The 19,985-nt window shown below is 43.3% G+C and overlaps 1 protein-coding gene across 1 annotated transcript in view; it reads left to right on the forward strand.

Annotated features, from left to right (window-relative positions):
- ONECUT1 (one cut homeobox 1) overlaps positions 1–19,985 on the forward strand; it is a 43,161-nt gene that overhangs the window by 15,092 nt on the left and 8,084 nt on the right. The gene's annotated exons all lie outside the window — the stretch shown is intronic.

Here is a 19,985-nt window from a genome sequence, read left to right on the forward strand (position 1 = left end):
GATGTTAGTATGATGCTAATGAGGTAAAGATTGTAGACTCAGCCCTTGAAGTCTGGTTTTCACTGCCCAGTGCTGGTGGGCAGTGCTGGACCCTCTGATTCTAGCCAACTGCCTGCTGTTGGGCATACAATAACCATGAAGGACCAGGGTAAAGGTTAGTCCCAATCCATTCCTGCTGGTAGAGAAACAGAAGTAGTCTCCAGTAACTGTGGGTCAGGAGTCTTCTGTCTATAAGTGAAGACAACAGGAGAGAAGATATAAGCACAGACATGTTAGAGGGACAGACAAGTGTGGGCAAGTCTTGGTTTTCGTCACTTTCAGGTCACTTTGGGATGGCCCAAAGTCAAGCATCTTCTCATACAAAAGAAAATTTTGCTGTATTCTAGTTGTTTTCATGGTTGTTCACAAACCTCAATTTTTAAAAATCATTTTTAATTAATAGATACTTATTTTTGAGTATCTACTGTGGGCACATCATTTTTTTTTTAAAGTTAAACAGCATAAAAAGGTATACAGAGAAAAAAATGTGTTCCTCCAAACCAATTCCCTAGTTATGCAGTCCCCCTTCCCTAGAAACAATTCCTGTTAGCATTTTCTTGTGTATTCTTTGGAGATAGGGCTTTTCAAGTGTGTGAGCGTGTGTGTGTGTGTGTGTGTGTGTGTGTGTGTGTGTGTGTGTATGTGTCCATATTAAAAAAAAAAAAATCAAGGGCCTCTTCCATCTCCCAGACAATAACACTCTGGGGGAAAGAGTGAATGCCTCTTGCTTCCTCTTGCAAAATTCTGCTCTTTTGACTGACAGTTGCCTTCCTGGAAATATGTATACATGCCTGACAAGGTGCTACTCACTGCTATTAACTGAGCATTGAAATTAAAGGATTAGCACAGGGTGAACACCCTTCTGGGTATGTTGAAAATTGTCTTATAAAAGAGCTTAGTCCAGCTCTTTTATGAAAGTCAACTCAATATACCAAAATGGTCCAAAACTTAAGCTTATAAAAATACTAGAGGCCTGGTGCATGAATTCATGCACCAGTGGAGTCCCTCGGCCTGGCCTATGGGATTGCTGAAACTGGCTCTCCGACATCCCCTGAGGGGTCCCGGATTGTGAGAGAGTGCAGGCCAGGCCGAGGAACCCCACTGGTGCACAATCAGGGCCAGGGAGGGATGTGAGAGGTTGGCCAGCCAGGGAGGGACCACGGGAGGGCTCCAGGGCATGTCCAACCCGTCTTGCTCAGTCCCGATCCCCATTGGCCGGACCCCAGCAGCAAGCTAACCTACCGGTCAGAGCGTCTGCCCCCTGGTGGTCAGTGCATGTCATAGCAAGTGGTTAAGCAGCCTTAGCATTTCATTAGTATATTATGCTTTGATTGGTTGAACAGACGACCGGACACTTAGCATATTAGGCTTTTATTATATAGGATATTCTATCTACCACCCAGCCTCCCTATTTTAAAGTAATGCAATACCCAGACACAACTACTATGTCACTTTAGGGCCTTCAACACAAGGGTGAAGGTTTTTTCCAATGAGTGAATTATTGTACTGTGTATATATATATATATATATATATATATATATAATGTTGGATGCTGCTTTTATCATGACATAGCCCTACTAAAGTTTTTTACCATTTTTGCACACTTACCATGTCTAATATCTTGTATCTTATTTTTAAATTTTACTTCAATGCTTTTTAAAAAGTAACTTATTCTTATAACAGTATAATATACTAATCAAGGAAAAAGAAAACAAGCCCTAGCTGTTCTGGCTCAGTGGATAGAGCATCGGCCTATGGACTGAAGGGTCTCAGGTTCGATTTCAGTCATGGGCACATGCCCGGGTTGTGGGCTTGATCCCCCAATGATCTCTCATCATTGATGTTTCTATCTCTCTCTCTCTTCCTCTCCATAATCAATAAAAATATATATTTTTGAAAAGAGAAAAAGAAAACAAGAATCACTCATAACACCCCCACACAGAGATACCCCCCTTTTGTTGTGAATATCCTTCTAATCTTTCTTCAATGAGATGATGCATACATATTTTTTAAATATTTTTATTGTTTAAAGTATTTCATATATTAGTACATATATCTCCTCCCCCCCCCCATTTACCTTCCCCCAGCCTCCCCTACCCCCTGTCGCATGCCCTCATCCCACTGCACGCCCCCAGTGTCTTGTGTCCATTGGTGTGCTTATATGCATGCATACAAGTCCTTTGGTTGATCTATTTCCCTCCCTCCCCAACACTCCCCAGCCTTCCCACTGTAATTTGACAGTCTGTTCCGTGCTTTACTGCCTCTGTATCTATCTTTTTATTCAGATGATGCATACATATTATTTTGTAACGTTTTAAATTAAAAAATTCCATGTTATTAAATTTATGGTAGAATATTTGAAAATACATAAAAGAATAATGGAGCCCCTGCTGGTTTGGCTCAGTGGTTGGAGCATTGGCCTGCAGACTGAAGGGTCACGGGTTAGAGTCATGGTCAAGGGCACGTTCCTTGTTTGCAGGCTCAATCCCTGGCCCTGGCTGGGCCAGTGCAGTAGGCAACCAATTGTTGTGTCTCTCACATCGATGTTTTTCTCTCCTCTCCCCCTCCATCCCACTTTCTCTAAAAAAGGAAGACGAAGAAGAAGAATGGAGACAATAAAAATCCCTGGTAATTCCACCATCTCTGCCCACTCCCAAATACCTAATAAGTAGCATCCATTAATTCAACGTATATGTAGAGATAGAGTTTCACAATTTGGAAGACAGCAGAGTGCTCCATGTCAGAAAATCTACCCATTTTCTGTTTTATAGCTATGCTATAATTTAATCAATCCCTTATTTGGGGGCACTTAGGTTGGCCCATAAATTGATTGGGTAAACATAAATTTGTATGACTTTATAGTATTTTAGTATCATGATTTACACAACCTCTCCGACAACTTTCCCCATCATTGGAGATTTCAGTGATTTCAGGATTTTGGTTTTGTTTTGTTTTTGTTCTTACTAATGTCAGCAACATTATACATAAAACTTTACTGAAATATTATTTTCCTCTTTGAAAGCTAATTTTTCTCTAATTATTGAAGTAATACTTGCGCAGTGTAGAACTTTGGAAGATATGAAACATTATAAAGACTACAACAGAATCAAATCACTTATAATTTCATAACCCAAAGATCATGCCTGCTTATATGTTGGTTTGTTTCCTTTCAGCTTTTTAAAAGTACATAAATATAATACATTTTTAATTTTCACAAAATTGAGCCCATAGAGAATTTACAACTGAACATATCTTGATGTCATTAAAATTTTTAAAAAAATTAATTGATTTAGAGAGAGAGAGAGGAAGGGAGAGAGAAATATCTATGTGTTTTTCCACTTATTTATGCAGTCATTGGTTGACTCTTGCATGTGCCCTGATGGGAATCACACAACCTTTGAAACACACAACCTTTGGTGTATCAGGATGATGCTCTAACCAACTGAGCTACCCAGCCAGGTCAATGTCATTAAATATTATTCAAAAACATGATTTTAAATAATTTTATTTGGAAATTATTTCAAAGTTTTCAATGGTATAAAAATAAAATGGTAAAAGAACATCCATATAGTCTTTGACCAATTGTTAACATTTTGCCCTACTTGCTTTATCATTGGCTTGTTCACATTCTCTCTCTCTCTCTCTTCCTGAATTTCTATATGCACCAGTGGAGGGTAAATTATAAACATAATGCCCCTTATGCCTAAGTACTTGAGTGTATTTCCAAGGGTAGGGGCATTCCCTTACCTTCCGTAGCCACTGTTTACTTTTGTCAGTGGACCCAGTAAAATCTTCCATGGCATTGTTATCCTCCATTCAGTCAAATATTAGTTTGTCATAGATCTTCCTTTTTCTTTAATCTGAAACATTTCCACAGCCTTTCTTTACCTTTTATAGCATTGACATGTTTGAAGAATACAATCTCCACATTTTTTAAAAAAGATACTTCTCATTTTGTGTTTATCTGATGTTTCCTCAGTTAGATTGAGGTGATTCTTACCCAGAAAGCTGCATGGTGAGGTGTGTCCTTCCCCAGGGATCTCATTTGGAGGCCCATGAAGTCTGTCTGTTCCTTATTTACTGGAGAGTTCATTTTGATCATCCAGTCACGGTGTTGTCTACTTTCTCCACTGTATAATCGCTGGGGCTTTCCCCCACCCCCACCCCCCCACCTCAGTCCCTTACAACTAATAAGCAATCTTTGGGGATACTCTTTAAAACCATGCAAATCTCCTTCTCCTCATCAAAATTCCCCATTGGTTTAGCATCTATTGATTCTTGCCTGATCTAGTCTTTATCACAATGGTTTCAAAATGATTTTCCATCTCCAATACTCCTGCCCATTTAACAGTCAGCTCTCATCTTTCTACTGTGAGCAAGAGTCCCCTTCCTTCTCATTTACATATCCATTTATCATTGGTGTAGACTCATGCATTCCTTTCCCCCCAGTGGTTTATAATTCATTACTATACTTCACTATTTCAGTGCTCAAGTTGTCCCAGATTTAATCCAGCTTCTGTGTTTTTCCAACTTTTTTCTTTCTTTCTTTCTGGCATTATAACAAGATATTTCAAGCTCATCTGTTGCCCCAACCCTAGAATTTGCACCTTCTTTGATGAGCCCTAGTTTATTTTGGTGGGGTATGGTATTAGAGACAAGATCAGGACAACTAGGTGTGATCAGGGCAACTAGGTGTACTCAGGGCTTCTAGTGTGACTTTGTTTTTTGGCCCTCTCAGACAAATCAGGAAAAATAAGCATGTAAATGTACACACACACACACAAATGTTCATACACACTGATACATACATAATGCACATGTGCACATAAATATGCTTATGCATGTTATTTTTTTAATTTTTTTAAATTTTTATTGATTTTAGAAAGGAAGGGAGAGGGAGAGAGAAATAGAAACATCAATGATAAGAGAGAATCATTGATTAGCTGCCTCCTGCATGCCCCCTACTGGGGAGTGAGCCCAAAACCTGGTCCTATGCCCTTAACCGGAATCGAACCTGGGACTTTTCAGTCCGCAGGCTGATGCTCTATCCACTGAGCCAAACTGGCAAGGGCTTATGCACATATTTTAAAAATCATGAGTTCGCACCAGTACCTCCACATTCCATTGCTATATATCCCCATGTGATTTTTTCTTGCCTTCACCCATTCCATATTTATATGTCGCTTCCTCCATAATGAGAATCTGGCACCCAATAACATTTCTCTCTCTCTCTCTCTCTCTCTCTCTCTCTCTCTCTCTCTCTCTCTGTGTGTGTGTGTGTGTGTGTGTGTGTTATAACATGCATTTACTCATTTACTCAATTAAATAATACATCTAAAATACTTTCAAAATTGCTTAGCCCATACCCATAAAATAAACAAACCTGCTAAAATATTTTTAGATAGGACTCATCTGCAGTTCTTCCCACACATATACATCCAGGCCTCACTTGGGGCTTTGTTAGAAATCCTACTGACTCAGAGACTCTGGCATAGAACCCAGGAATCTGTTTTCACAAGCCCTTGAAGTGATTCTAATGCAGGCTAAAGTTTGAGAAGCATAGCCTGAAATATGCAGCATGGCTTTATGATATAGATATATGCGTGTGCCCATGTGCCCACGTATTATTATGTAACATAATACTTTCAACATATTCGAAATGTAACACAAAACAGGGCCAGTGCAGACTAATAGGGGTTCTGTAGTCACAGCTGGGTGCAAAGGTGTAGATGTGAAAGTAAACAGACCCTCCAGTCTTTGTTTCTCCTCCAGGTGCCAGCCAAGAGGAAGGGGGAGGGGTGCGGGTGGAAGTGCTCTTACTGGGATCAGGGTGCTCTTACTGGGATCGGGGCGCTCTCCCATTCCACAGCCCCCACACCTCCCTGTAGACCTGTGCAGCAAACTGTAGATGGAGGAAGCTCTGTTAGTGTTGAAAAACTCACAGCCATTAATCTGACCCTTTCCCCCTGTTCTCACCCAACTTTCTCTCTCCTCAGAATCAGAACAAAACCCTCTGTCTCCAGCATTGAACCCCATGGACTCCTCTGCCTGCGGGCCCACCCCAGTCCCCACACATCCACTTTTCCTCTGCAGGCTGTCTATGACAGTCACTGGAGCTACATTTGACAGTGAGCATTTCATTGTGGAGAGAGGGCGGAGAGTTACCTGGACCTTCCCCAACTCCACCAAGCAGCCTTTCCTAGGCCTGAAATCAGAGCCATTATCTGGTTCTTTTCTTAGAGTAGATTCCCTGGCCATTCCTAAAATTCTGATTCAGTCCATCTGCATTTTTGACAAGTGTGGGACGTGATTCTTTGGATCTTGGCAAGTTTTGAAATATTAGCCTAGGAGCAAATGGCTCTCCAACTTTATCGGCCCTCTAAATGACCTGGGTGGGAAGCTTGTTAAAGTGTGTGTTCTGGGATCCCACTATCCAGGAGTCTAATTCGGTAGCGATAGGAGGGCGTTCTGTGCATTTTGAGCTCTGGACCCTGGTTACTCAGAGGGGGGTGCTGGACCAGCAGCTGGGCAACACTTGGGAGTCCTACCCAGACCTGCTGAATCAGAATCTTCATCTTAACAAGATCCCCAAGGGGTTCCAGTTTTTGAAAGTTCAGGTTTGAGAAGCACTGATTTAGAGTTGAGGTTCTCAGCTTTGGATATGTGTTTGGATCAATTGGGGAGCTTTCAAAAATCTCAGGAGATTCCAATTCATAGACACGGATGAGAACTGTGAGGGTCCCTCCAGCCTCTCCCACTGCAGAATTCATGCCAGCCGTGAAGTCTGGGGGAAGGAAGGACACCCTCACCCATGGATCCAGGGCACCAATTAAAAAATTCCAATGACATGACAGTCACTAGAAGAAGAAGAAGAAACAAATGGTATGTCATTTCATCTTATCTATACTAGTAAAGCATTCTTTACCTATGTCCTTTATCCCTTAAACTTAAATTTCCCCAAAACTATTCCCTGCGGATCATCTTGTTAATTTATTGTATGGCTTCCACCACACAGACTCTGTGTGGTTATTTGCTGACATTATCCATAAATTGGATCCTTATCAATTCTATATTTGACTAAGGTATATATGGACCAATCAGCACCCAGAGTTAGCAAGGACAGACACAGATAGCATCCCCCTGCCTCCTGGGACCCAGTGACCCCCGACCTGGGCACCTCATCTGGGAGGGGCTGGTTACCCTATTCCAAGCTCATTTAAATGCCCCAGCCCAAATTCAGCCCCTCTGAACCTTAAGCTTTCTTTACAAGGTCTCAGCCTCTTTCAATGCCTTGTCAATAACAATTCAGAAATATCCCCCAGAGTGCCATAAAATAACTTCAAAATAATTATCCAAAATAATAAGAATTAAGGAAAATGTGTACTGCATTCTATGTACACATTTTCAAAAGATACTATGAAGACTTGTGTCTTGGGTGTCTCCATTTTCTATGGGGCCACATTCAGCTTATTTATGCAGCAAGGATGCTGAATATGCCAAAGAAATAATCCATGGTATACTCTTATGGATCTGATGATCTAGTGAGAGAGATGGGTAGGTAAGTAACTAATTATCCAGGGGGCTCTATGAGCACAGGAGAGAGCAGCTCTGGATGGGAGAGGAGATAGAGAAGGCTTAGCAGAAAATGAGATGCTTAAGCTGGGTCTTGATTATATAAGGAACTTTTTACATGGAAAAGAAAGAGAAGGAAGGACATCTTGGTGGGGGTGAACAACTTGAGCAAAGGAATGGGGTCGTGAAAGTTTACATGTATTAAGGACTGACTTCTGAGTGGTGTGGATCACTGGGGTAGTGGCTGGGCAGTAGTGGGAAATGAGATGGGAAAGGTTGTTGGAGTCAGTGTCAAGATCCTTGAAGATCATGGTTTTCCTCTCAAGGGCTGTCCTCTCAAGCTTTTGGGAGACCCTTGTAAGGCTGGTTGTGTAATACATGTCATTGGGAGAATAGCATTTACAATTGGGCTCTACGGACAACTTTCCAGAAATGCAAACCACTAATCTGAAATTACTTGTGGAAAATGTCTGCTGACAGTGCAAAATCAAAATTGTAGGTTATTTTGGAAGGAATTCCATTTTATAACTTTTAATTGCTTATTATAAGGTATTCTACACAGCTATTCATTAAAGAAGTTGGATCATGAAACTAAGACTTACAATTCATAGTAGGTTTATATGAGAAAATAGTGCATAATAATCATGTAATTCATCAGGTGCGTCATTTGTTTTGTCTTCTAGAATCAACATCATAACTAGGGTATCAATATCATATATTTCTAATTATTGAGGTCCAAACTGTTGAGTGGCTCTTCAAGATGAGGGATACTGATGTAATAAAATTCCAATGGATCAGGCATCAACTGGAGTTTAGGAATTTAAAAATCAGAATTTTTTGCCCTAGCTGGTTTGGATCAGTGGATAGAGCTTCAGCCCATGGACTGAAGGGTCCCAGTTCTGATTTGAGCAAGCGCATATACCTCAGTTGCAGGTTCGATCCCTGGCACTGGTCGGGGTGCATGTGGAAGGCAACCAATCGATGTGTCTCTCTCACATCGATGTTTCTCTCTGTCTCTCCCCCTCCCTTCTACTCTTTCTAAAAATCAATGAAAAAATATCCTTGGATGAGGACAACAACAACAAAAAAATCAGAATTTCTGAGCTAATCTTTCAGAAAAGTCACATGACCTTTTGTTACTGACTAGACAAACAGGTGCAAAACAGCAGCTTCTGTTCGCACTGGTTCCTTTGAAGCTGCAGTGCAGGGAAAGAGCTTTGTGGAGGGAAGGGTCAGGTGGTGGGTGTCTCTTCCTGACAGCATCAAAAAGCTTGAACCTGTGCTGCAGAGAATGTATGCATGAATGGCCAGCAAGACAACAATACAAGTATCATAGGAGTATGAAAATGCATTCATTCATTGAGGAGTTCCAACTCACCTATCTGTCTCAGGTGTAGCCTGTACACAGAACAAAAGAGAGAAGACAGCCCTGGTCAGTGTGGCTCGGTGGTTGGAGCACAGGCCTGGAGCACTGAAGGGCCTCAGGTTCCATTCCTGATCAAGGGCATGTACCTACCTGGGTTGCAGGTTCTATCCTTGGTCCTGGTCTGAGTGCTTGTGGCAGGCAACCAGTCAGTGTCTCTCTCTCTCTCTCTCTCTCTCTCTCTCTCTCTCTCTCTCTCTCTCTCTCTCTCTCTCGCCCCCCTCCTCCTTCCCTCCCTCTTTCTTTCCCTCCCTTACACTCTGTCTAAAAATCAATGGAAAAAATATCCTCAGGTGAGGATTAACAAAACAAAAGAGAAAGAAGACAAGGTTTGTGAGAACTAAGATAGTCTGGAATCACATAAAAAGGGCTGTTTGAGGGGCCACGCAAAGTGAAAGCTGATACTGCAAGTCCTCCAATAAAGTAGTTTCATTATAATGTTGATGAGATGCTAGGAATGTAACTCCTATTTATAGCTATTAGATTATGGTAAAATTGGCTTCATTGTAAGTCGTTTCACTTAAAGTCAAAGAACCTACGGATGAAGGTCAGTGAGGACTTATGTATGATTCTCTGATTTTCCCCCCAACATGTGCTGAGGAATACCTGGGCCACACCTGGTCTCCTCCAATACCATCCCTAGGCCCCACCCACACTGGCTCTAATCCCAGCTCTACCACTTACTGTAAGGGTAACCTTGGACCAGTCTCTTCATCTCTGAGCCTCATTCGTAAACTAGACATAATAATGGTTCGGACCTCCCATAGTTGCTGTGAGGCTCTGGAAAGTACTAACAACACACATGGGCTTAGCACAGGGAAAGCAGCCATAAGTTTTGGTTGATCGTGTTCCACCACCCCAGGCCCAGCAGCCTCTGCCCTCCTGTGATCACAGGTTCCAATGGATTCCCCTCTCCTGGACTACAGCTATGGAGCTTTACCTGGAGAAGAGAGGTTGATGGAATTATTTTATTTGCTGACTCTAGAAGGACTCCAGGCAGCAGATGCATGGGGAAGCAGGACTCTGTTCTGGACAGCTAGCTCTGTTAAAAAAGCAAATAGGTTGCCGAAACCGGTTTGGCTCAGTGGATAGAGCGTCAGCCTGCGGACTGAAAGGTCCCAGGTTCGATTCTGGTCAAGGGCATGTACCTTGGTTGCGGGCACATCCCCAGTGGGAAGTGTGCAGGAGGCAGCTGATCGATGTCTCTCTCATCGATGTTTCTAACTCTCTATCTCTCTCCCTTCCTCTCTGTAAAAAATCAATAAAATATATTTAAAAAAAAAAAAAAAAAAAGCAAATAGGTGGCCCAGCTGGTGTGGATCAGCAATTGAGCATCAACCTGTGAACCAGGAGGTCACTGATTCGATTCCTGGTCAGGGCACATGCCCGGGTTGCAGGCTGTCATCATTGATGTTTTTGTTCCTCTCTCCTTCTCCCTTCCTCTCTCTGAAATCAATAAAAACACATTTGGGTGGTAGGGGGGATCAAATAGCTGGAGTGGTGATGGGTTTGAGTGACTTTTCCCACCTGAATTTGATGAAGCAGACATGTCCTGGCTTTAGCCTGCTCTCCCTCACCTTTCCTTCTCCTTTGAGTCAGCAGTTCCTTCAGCTTCCTCCCAAAGCCGATATCTATTTGGAGATAGCTGTCTCATGCTCCTCTGCTGTCCTACTGAAACTGGACTCACTCCCGTCCCTTTCCCAGGCCAGCGTGAGGGAGCTGTCCCCTACACTGTCCAACTGACTTCCGTCTCAGCTTCGTGCAGCCCGCTTTCCTGATGGGCAACTGCAGAGATGCAGGTCTGACTGACAAGCAGCCTGTGCCTGCAGGCCACCTGTTCCTGCTCTGCACACCGTGGCTGTGGGTTCCCTGGACTCCCTTCACCTGCTGCTCCTGCCTTTTTCCCCATCCTGCTCAAAGGTTGCGTGATGCGTCCACCATGCTGACATTTGCCTCCAGGGCACAGTGGATTTGGAGGTCCCCCACTAACCAGCTGTGGTCCCATAGGCAAGTGACCTGCCCTCTCTGATACAGTTTCTTCATCTATAGAAAAAGAAGTAACACCCATTTCTACCTCACTTGAGGGGTAGGTTTAACACAGGAGTTTTAAGTAAAGCAAGATTCAGGGATGGGTTACTGTGCTCATTCCTGACTGCGAATGTCTGCTCTTTTCGGGTCTTGTTAGGCCTTTCATGCGCATGCCCAGAAGAATTTCCGTCGGTGCTTTGGCTGCCCACAAACTCACAGACATGAGCAAAGCAAGCATGCGGCCAGCAGGCGGTGTTGGCTTTGTCTCTCTGCTGGCATCTCAGCCTCCAGACAATCTGCACGAGTCGCTTCCCGGGCAGGGGCCGCCCTCGCCATATCCATTAGTCTTGCTGGAGTTGCTTTTCAAATTGTACATTGTGCTGTGCCCTCTGAATTGGCCACTTAATAGCTGCCTCATTCCCAAAACTATTAGGAGCCCAATCTTACAAAATTATGCCCAGTACAGCAAAATAACTCAAGGTAGATCAGATAACATTATGACCCTGGACTCCTGGAGTCCGAGCTCTAATCCTGCAGCTGTCCTGGCCCACCTTCTGGCTCTGTGTTCCCCAGAGAGTGTGTACTGGCCTGGGAGATGGGCTCAGGGGCAGACCGGCCATGCTCACTTCCACTGTTCCCCCTTTACGTCTCTTTTGACCCCTACCTGACTTACTGAAATCTGTCTTATTTGCATGCTTGCTCCTCCATATATATTGCCCTGTAGAGTTTACTTTGAAAAGCAGCTTCAAGAGAGGATGTTTGGGGACTCAACAGACATGCCATTCATTTGGCTCCATTTCCATCTTATTCTATCAGATACCACAGCTTCTAGAAGCGTGCTGACCACTGATTGTCCCTTGTCTGGATGTGCATCCACATCCTTCCCAAAAACCACACGTCTCCTATCCCTCCCTCGTGTAACTAACATAAGCTAGAGTTCTCTAAAGGACCTTTATAAATTATGCCTAAGAATAACTCAATTTATGAAGTCCAATTTCCTGATTATACTGCTTACTAAGCACAGAGGTCTTGTCCCCCTTTTGACCTCATCTGAAGGTGCTCTGCCCCAAAGGCGTCTGTGCCCAGTCCCACCCCATCTCTGCCCACCAGGAGGGAGAAAGCGTCAGTGGTACCTGGATCATCTGACAAAAGAGGGGCATGGACTGGAGGGGTGGCCCAGTCATCCCCCTCACACTTCAGAGGCCCATTTAGGACACAAAACCAATAGTCCTGGGGAGTCTGTACCACCTGCTACTTCCCTTGGAGTTGGAAGTGTTTACACACATCTGGTCATATTTAGTCCAATCCCTTCATTAACAAGGAAGGAAGCTGGACTCTATTTGGTTAAGGGGTTTAATCTAGTCATTCAGCTAATTAATGACAGAGCCAGAACCCAGAGTTTCTGACACCCAGTGCAGAAGCTTCCTCCCTCAGAGACCAGGAGTGTGGAGAATGCTCCGACCACACCTGGACCCTCAGTGCACTTGTAGTGAGTGCATGCGGAAGCATCACAGCTGCACTGCCCCAAGAAGACAGCCACCCTCTGAGCCATGGCTCCATCCTCTGTGAGGCAGCCAGCGCAGGGACAAACAAGTTAAAGAAATTGTCCTACAATTTTAATAAAGAAGTAGAAACTCACTAACCATACAAATCAACTATTGTTTAATGGCTCAGAGTCCTAGGAAGGCAAATGCTTAACTGTTTGCAGGGTCTGTTTGAGTGGCCTTGTAAATGTTTCCATCTATAAAGTTCAAAAACTCAGAAAGTGAAAGCAACTGTGAGGAATGTGAGTTTATGTTTTATCACCGTCATGGAGATGGATGTGGATCTGGATTCTTTGCAGGACTGGCTAATGTCCCTGCAGAGCCAGTACCTGCTCTTTTTGAGAAGCCATAAGGATGGAGAAGATGCAGTGGAAAAGTAAACGTTGTGGGTGTATATTTTAAAGACAGACTACAGTTACCTTGGAAAATTTTTTTTTTAAATCCTTACTTGAGGATATGTTTATTGATTTTAGAGAGGGGATGGGAGAGAGAAACATGGATCGGTTGTCTGCTTACTGTATGTGCCTGACCAGGGGTCGAACCCGTAACCTAGGTACGTGCCCTGTTCAGGAATGGAATCCACAACCAACTGAGCCACCTGGTCAGGGCTACCTTGGAAACTTTTTAATTGACTTTGGAAACCAGGAGACACTGCAACCATGCATTTATCGCCTCACAGGGCTTTCATGCCTGCAGGGGACTTAGAGCACAGCCTGTTCATTTAAAGGATGCCAAGAAAGAGACCAAATGACGCATCCAAGTTCATTCCACAGGCTGGAGACAAAGCAAAGGTGCCAGCCTGCTGTGTCAATTCATTAGGTATATTTGTGCCTTGAGTAAAGAAGGAAGAGAGCACCTTGCCGGTGCGGCTTGAGCATCCACCCATGCACTAAGAGGTCCCTGGTTCCATTCTCAGTCAGGGCACATGCCTGGGTTGTGTGCTTGATTCCCCAGTAGGTGAAGGAGGCAGCTGATCATTGATGTTTCTATCTCTCCCTCTTCCTTCCGTTCTAAAAATCAATAAAAATATTTTTAAAAAAAGAAGGAAGAAAGCATCAGAAAATTAATTTTCAAACAACTAGATTACTCCTCAAGGGTTTAGAGTTTTAATAATTACTTCGACATATGTTATCTTGCTTAATGCTTATTATAATCCTGTGAGGAAAGAAGGTCATTCCCTCTGTTTGCAGCTGAGTGAACTAATAGCCACAGAAGGTGAAGGGCTTGCCCAATATCACTCATCTATCAGTGCCTACAGAGCTGGGACTTGAGCTTGTGTCCTCTGAGTCCAGGTTCATCTGAGAAGTTGTATTATAAATCTATCTGGCTTTATAAATGTCTTCCAGGACGATATGTCTGTGCCCACATATTCCTGGACATGTTCTTGGCAGACTTTTGTATAGCGCGATCAGCACTTTAGATGTTGTAAAGTCTTTTATGTCATTAAATTGGGGAAATGGATATAAGTTGGTTACACAAACACTTGGCTGAGAGCTGAGTCTAGGATGTTATTGTATACCATGTTTTATAAAATGTGTTCTAAGGCCAGGCTTCTTATGCTCTGTCTAGTGAAGGAGTTTCTTTCTAATTTCCATCTGTCCTGGACCAATAATTTTTATAATAAAATAAAAATGTATTACTAGAACAACAATCACATACTTGAATGTTGCAGTAATGTCAAACTGCCACAAAATTTTCTAATTGCTAATTCTCAGTTTTCTGTACTGCTCTTGCTTCAGGTTAGTAACAGTTCCCAGACTAGCAGGGGGTCTGCCAACCACAGGCCGAGAAACACTGTTCTCAGCAATGCCATTCCTGAGAGGAATTCTCTGAATAAAGAGTTCCTTAGTCAAATAAGTTTGAGAGACCCCATAAACTAGAAAATATCCGTGCACATTAGCATATTGAAGATTCTGAGAAGTCCTACATTAAAGAAGCTTGTTTAATCATCAATTACTTAAACCTTTCCCAAACTCACTGGCCTCAAAAACTCACTGTTCATGAAATAAAATATCTTTCAACATCCTGCAGAATTCATATTTCATGAAATACCCTTGGCTCTGTCTTGCCAACTGTAGATAGAGCCCAGACCCCAGGTATGCCTGAAATGAAAGCCTCTGTCCTTTGCCCTCACCCTCATGTGTTTCCTTTTAAACATTTAAAAAATATATATTTTTATTGATTTCAGAGAGGAAAGTAGAAGGAGACACAGACATCAATGATGAGAGAATCATTGATAGGCTGCCTGTGGCATGCCCCCCATCTGTGATCGAACTTGGGCATGTGCCCTGACTGGAAATCAAACAGGGATCTCCTGGTTCATAGATCGATGCTCAACCACTGAGCAACACTGGCTGGGCTCATGTGTTACCTTCTTTTTTTAATTTAAATTCTTTATTGTTTAAAGTATTACATATGTCTCCTTTTCCCCCCATTGACCTCTCCTTGTCCACAACCACCCCCTAGCACATGCCCTCAGCCCCCTACTGTCTTTGTCCATGGGTTATGCTTATATGCATGCATACAAGTCATTTGGTTGATCTCTTACCCGCCCCCACCCCCACCACCTTCCCTCTGAGGTTTGACAGTCTGTTCGATGCTTCTATGTCTCTGGATCTATTTTTGTTCATCAGTTTATGTTGTTCATTATATTCCACAAATGAGTGATATCATGTGATATTTATCTTTCTCCAACTGGCTTATTTTGCTTAGCATAATGCTCTCCAGTTCCATCCATGCTATTGCAAATGGTAAGAGGTCTTTCTTCTTTCTTTTTCACAGCAGCATAGTATTCCATTGTGTAGATGCACCACAGTTTTCTAATCCACTCGTCTGCTGATGGGCACTTAGGCTGTTTCCAAATCTTAGCTATTGTAAATTGTGCTGCAATGAACATAGGAGTGCATATATCCTTTCTGATTAGTGTTTCTAGTTTCTTGGGATATATTCCTAGAAGTGGGATTACTGGGTCAAATGGGAGTTTCATTTTTAATTTTTTTGAGGAAACTCCATACTGTTTTCCACAGTGGCTGCACCAGTCTGCATTCCCACCAGCAGTGCACGAGGGTTCCTTTTTCTCCGCATCCTCTCCAGCACTTGTCATTTGTTGATTTGTTGATGATAGCCATTCTGACAGGTGTGAGACAGTACCTCATTGTTGTTTTGATTTGCATCTCTCGGATGATTAGTGACTTTGAGCATGTTTTCATCTGTCCCTTGGGCTTCTCTATGTCCTCTTTTGAAAAGTGTCTATTTAAGTCCTTTGCCCATTTTTGATTGGATTGTTTATCTTCCTTTTGTTAAGTTGTATGAGTTCCCTATAAATTTTGGAGATTAAATCCTTATCAGATGTAACATTGGCAAATATGTTCTCCCATACAGTGGGCTCTCTTGTTGTTTTGTTGATGGTTTCATGTGTTACCTTTAAAAAAAATTCTTTATACTCTTTTGTTTATAGTGCACATAGTCATACTCTGCCTTCTACCAACTTCCATGCCTACTTCTGCTTCCCACAGAGGACTTGCTACGGGTGATGTCACCCATAAAGAAGGTCACAGTAATCTGTCTGAGACAGCTCCCACCACACTTTGCCACTGCATCTTGAAAATATATTTGCTTGCCCACCTTCACGGAGGTGACTCATGATAGGTCATCTTCCTCTTCAGTATTACCTTTCACAAACAAGAGGAATCCTCTCCCGGCAAATCCAGCTCTATGGGAAATGGGAAATGCTTGTCTGTTTTTCATCCAAACTTTATACCCACACAAAAAGTGTAACTTTCCCCTAAAACACATATTGTTGTTCCCTAAGCAGCAGTACCTCTTGTCATGTTCCACTCACACTTCTCTCTCTCTCTCTCTCTCTCTCTCTCTCTCTCTCTCTCTCTCTCTCTCTTTTTCTCGGACTCTTCTGACCCCCAGTTGGTGGTTTCCCACCTTATAACAGGTAATTTCCTATGGAAATTCCAAGTCATTGCTCTCATTCATATTCTCTTAACAGTCCTAACAACTATAGCTCTGTAAAGCTTCTAGAAGTATGATTTTATTTCTGAGGGTAATTCCTCCTAGCCTCCTTGTTGATGTCATCCAGGGACTCTCAACAAGCTTTAGTCCACTCTCTATTCTACCGATATCTCTGCTTTCTTGTTCAGTGACTCCAACTTCCACACAGAGTTCTTTCCAGGTATACCACATGCATTTAGTCACAGGCACCCGCTCTGGTACCCACATGGTACTAAGCTCCTCTTAGATCCAGGCACTATGCCAGGAGGCCCTGGAATATAGAACAAGTCAGCCAGGCTCTCTGCTCTGGGGGAATTTTACTCCCAGGTTTATATATATATATATTATTGATTTCAGAGAGGAAGGGAGAGGGAGAGAGAGATAGAAACATCAATGATGAGAGAGGATCATTGATGGGCTGCCTCCTGCACGCCCGCCACTGGGGATTGAGCCCACAAGCCCGGCATGTGCCCTTGACCAGAATCGAACCCAGGACCTTTCAGTCCGCAGGCTGACACTCTATCCATTGAGCCAAACCAGCTACAGCTACTCCCAACGTCTGATATTGTGATGTCTGCAATGCTTGAGAGCTCAAGGCAGGAACTTCCAAACTGTTTGCCCAGCATTAGTGTTGTGTAAGACATGAATAAACAGCCCCCACCAAGAAGACTTCTGTTTAAGAAACTTTGGGAAACAGAATTACATGTGCTAACATGTATTCGGAATTTTGAGGAGGTTTTTGTAAGTGTACTTGACCTGCAAACCATCTTTTCAAGGAAGCCCTGTTTGAGATATTCCTCTGATGCCCTTGGAGAAATGCTGGCTCAGGAGTAGCTTCAGCCTGCTCAATCCTTCCAAGTGCAAGGACCACATAGAAGTCATTCAAGCATACATCCTGGTTAGGTGGGAAATGGATATCTACGTGATTTCCCTTCACTCTGCCTTTTGAATGATAAGTAAGCTGAGTCTGCATCCAACACTCAGTTATTTACTTTTCCCCAGGTATGTGTTGTGTGTAATTTACCATCGGAGTCTATTCCTAGCCCAGACCTCTCCCCTTAGCTACACACCACATATATCCTCCTGTCCTGTGCCAGTGGTTGCCAATCTTTCAGACCTCACGGACCATCAGTTGGCGACCACTGCCAGGACAACCACCTAGTGGAGATCTTTAACAAAATGTCCAGTAAGCCCTAACCGGTTTGGCTCAGTGGATAGAGCGTCGGCCTGTAGACTAAAGGGTCCCAGGTTCGATTCCGGTCAAGGGCATGTATCTTGGTTGTGGGCATATCCCCAGTGGGAGATGTGCAGGAGGCAGCTGATCGATGTTTCTCTCTCATCGATGTTTCTCTCTATCCCTCTCCCTTCCTCTCTGTAAAAAATCAATAAAATATATATATAAAAAAATGTCCAGTAAGCACTTCAAATTTGTCCCACACAGAAGTGATTACTGTCTTTGTAAAAAGTATTTCCCCATCTGCATTGCCTAATGGCCTCCTTACTACCATCCAACCAGAAACCTGGAAGGTGTTCTGAATACCATCCTCTCGGCCAAGTTGTCATTAAGTCCTCTTGGATTTTCTCCCTATTATCTATTTGCTCCCTCAACTGCATTATCCAATTTGGGGTCCTCAATACAGTGGTTCTCTAATGGCTTCCATCTTAGGCTAGGTTTTCTGTGGGAAAGATCTGGTTTTCTGCAACGTGCATGCAGGAAGGCTATTGCAGAGAGCTATGGGGAGCCACCCCTGTGGGGGGTGGGGGTGGCAGATGTAAGACCAAACAGAGGGAGAAGTTGAATGTCAATGTGGTTACAAGAGTAGCCTCAATCAGTCCTACAGGGTGCTCTGGAACTGGCTGACCCTTCACAGTTGTCCCAACTTGATACAAGGGGCTGAGGTTGTATGACCTTAAACCAACACATTTCCACTCTTTTCAACCTCTACCATCCACACCAACCCTTCTTCCTCCACGCCCTCACTGGTTGTGGGCAGCCCCCTACCCCACCCCAGAGTGACATAACCTTTGGCCAGAATGGACCTCAACTAAGAGCAGCCAGCCACCAACTCTCCCAGAAGGTGGAAGATTGAGTGCTTTAGCTCTGAGGGGAGCAGGGTGGCATGCCACAACATCCCTATCCCTAATCTTGCTGCTTTTCAATCCCCCATGACACTACCAGAGGAGTTTTATTAAACCCAAGTTTAATCACCCTACACCCTTAATCGTAACCTTTCAATAGCTCCTCCTTACCTACAAGATAATTCAATTCTGATCTCTGTCTACCTGTGAAGCCTTGTCTCCCACAGCTTTCCTCCTGCGTGCACTCTTGCCCCACGAATACCAGTCTCCTAATACTTATCAATCCTTCACGGACGCTGCTGCCCCTGCTGAGTATGAGTTTGTCCCACTTCTCTCACTAGCAAACTCCTATTCATCCTTTAGGGCCCAGTACACGTAACCCCCTCCTCTGTGATGCCTTCCTTCATATCCTCAAGCAGAGGTAATCTCCTGTATACTCTTCTTCTACACTTGCAGTTATTTGCTTATGTGACTGACCTCCTGAAGAGCAAAGCCTGTGTTACATTCACTTTTGAATGCAAATGAATCAGCCATGTGCATCAGTATTGTATACAGCTGTGTCTACATGGGCTGACTCAAACTAACTAGAATTTTTGGTCTAGGCAGCTGTTTTTGCAGGGACTTAATCGACTTCTCCAATGAGGGTTATAGGCCTGTGGGGGGAGGGACTCTGCGGAAATGCAGCTGGCTTGGTATATATAGCTCTATGCAGTTAATAAATACTTCCCATTGTGTTGATGCTGTTCTCTCATGTTGGGAAAGGGATGCAGCCAGTAACATACGGGGTATGTCATGAAAGGTACCATGTGGCCTGACTTGCCCCAAAATCCATCTCTTATGACTGAGGTCTCCCCTCATGTTCATTCTGAAATTCTGACCAGGTCAGTGGTTCGTTCAGGGGGGTGAATGCACTCTAAGGCATGGGCAGGCTAATGCATTTGTAGAAGAGAATTCCTATGTCTCCTTATGCTTATTTTACCTCTTTAAAATTTATATTTCATATATGCTTTATAATGCACATAACATAGTATACACATGTATATATACATGCATATAATTTATAAATAAATAGTATTAGGGTGTCTACACTCAAATCATTTTTTACTAAGTAGCATATGGTTAAAAAAAAATACTTGGATACCCCTAGATTGGACTCCAAAGACTGGAAGCTTCTTTAGCCTTCTCCCAGTAGCTTTCCAGCTGATCTGATTGCTGAGCTAATGTGTGCTAATGGGCACTTAAGGTCTTAGGGGAACTCTGAAATCCGGGATCTGGGGCAGTTAGGAATGAAAGGTAG

This window comes from Plecotus auritus, assembly GCF_963455305.1.
Source record: "Plecotus auritus genome assembly, chromosome: 1".
NCBI classification, from domain to species: Eukaryota; Metazoa; Chordata; class Mammalia; order Chiroptera; family Vespertilionidae; genus Plecotus; species Plecotus auritus.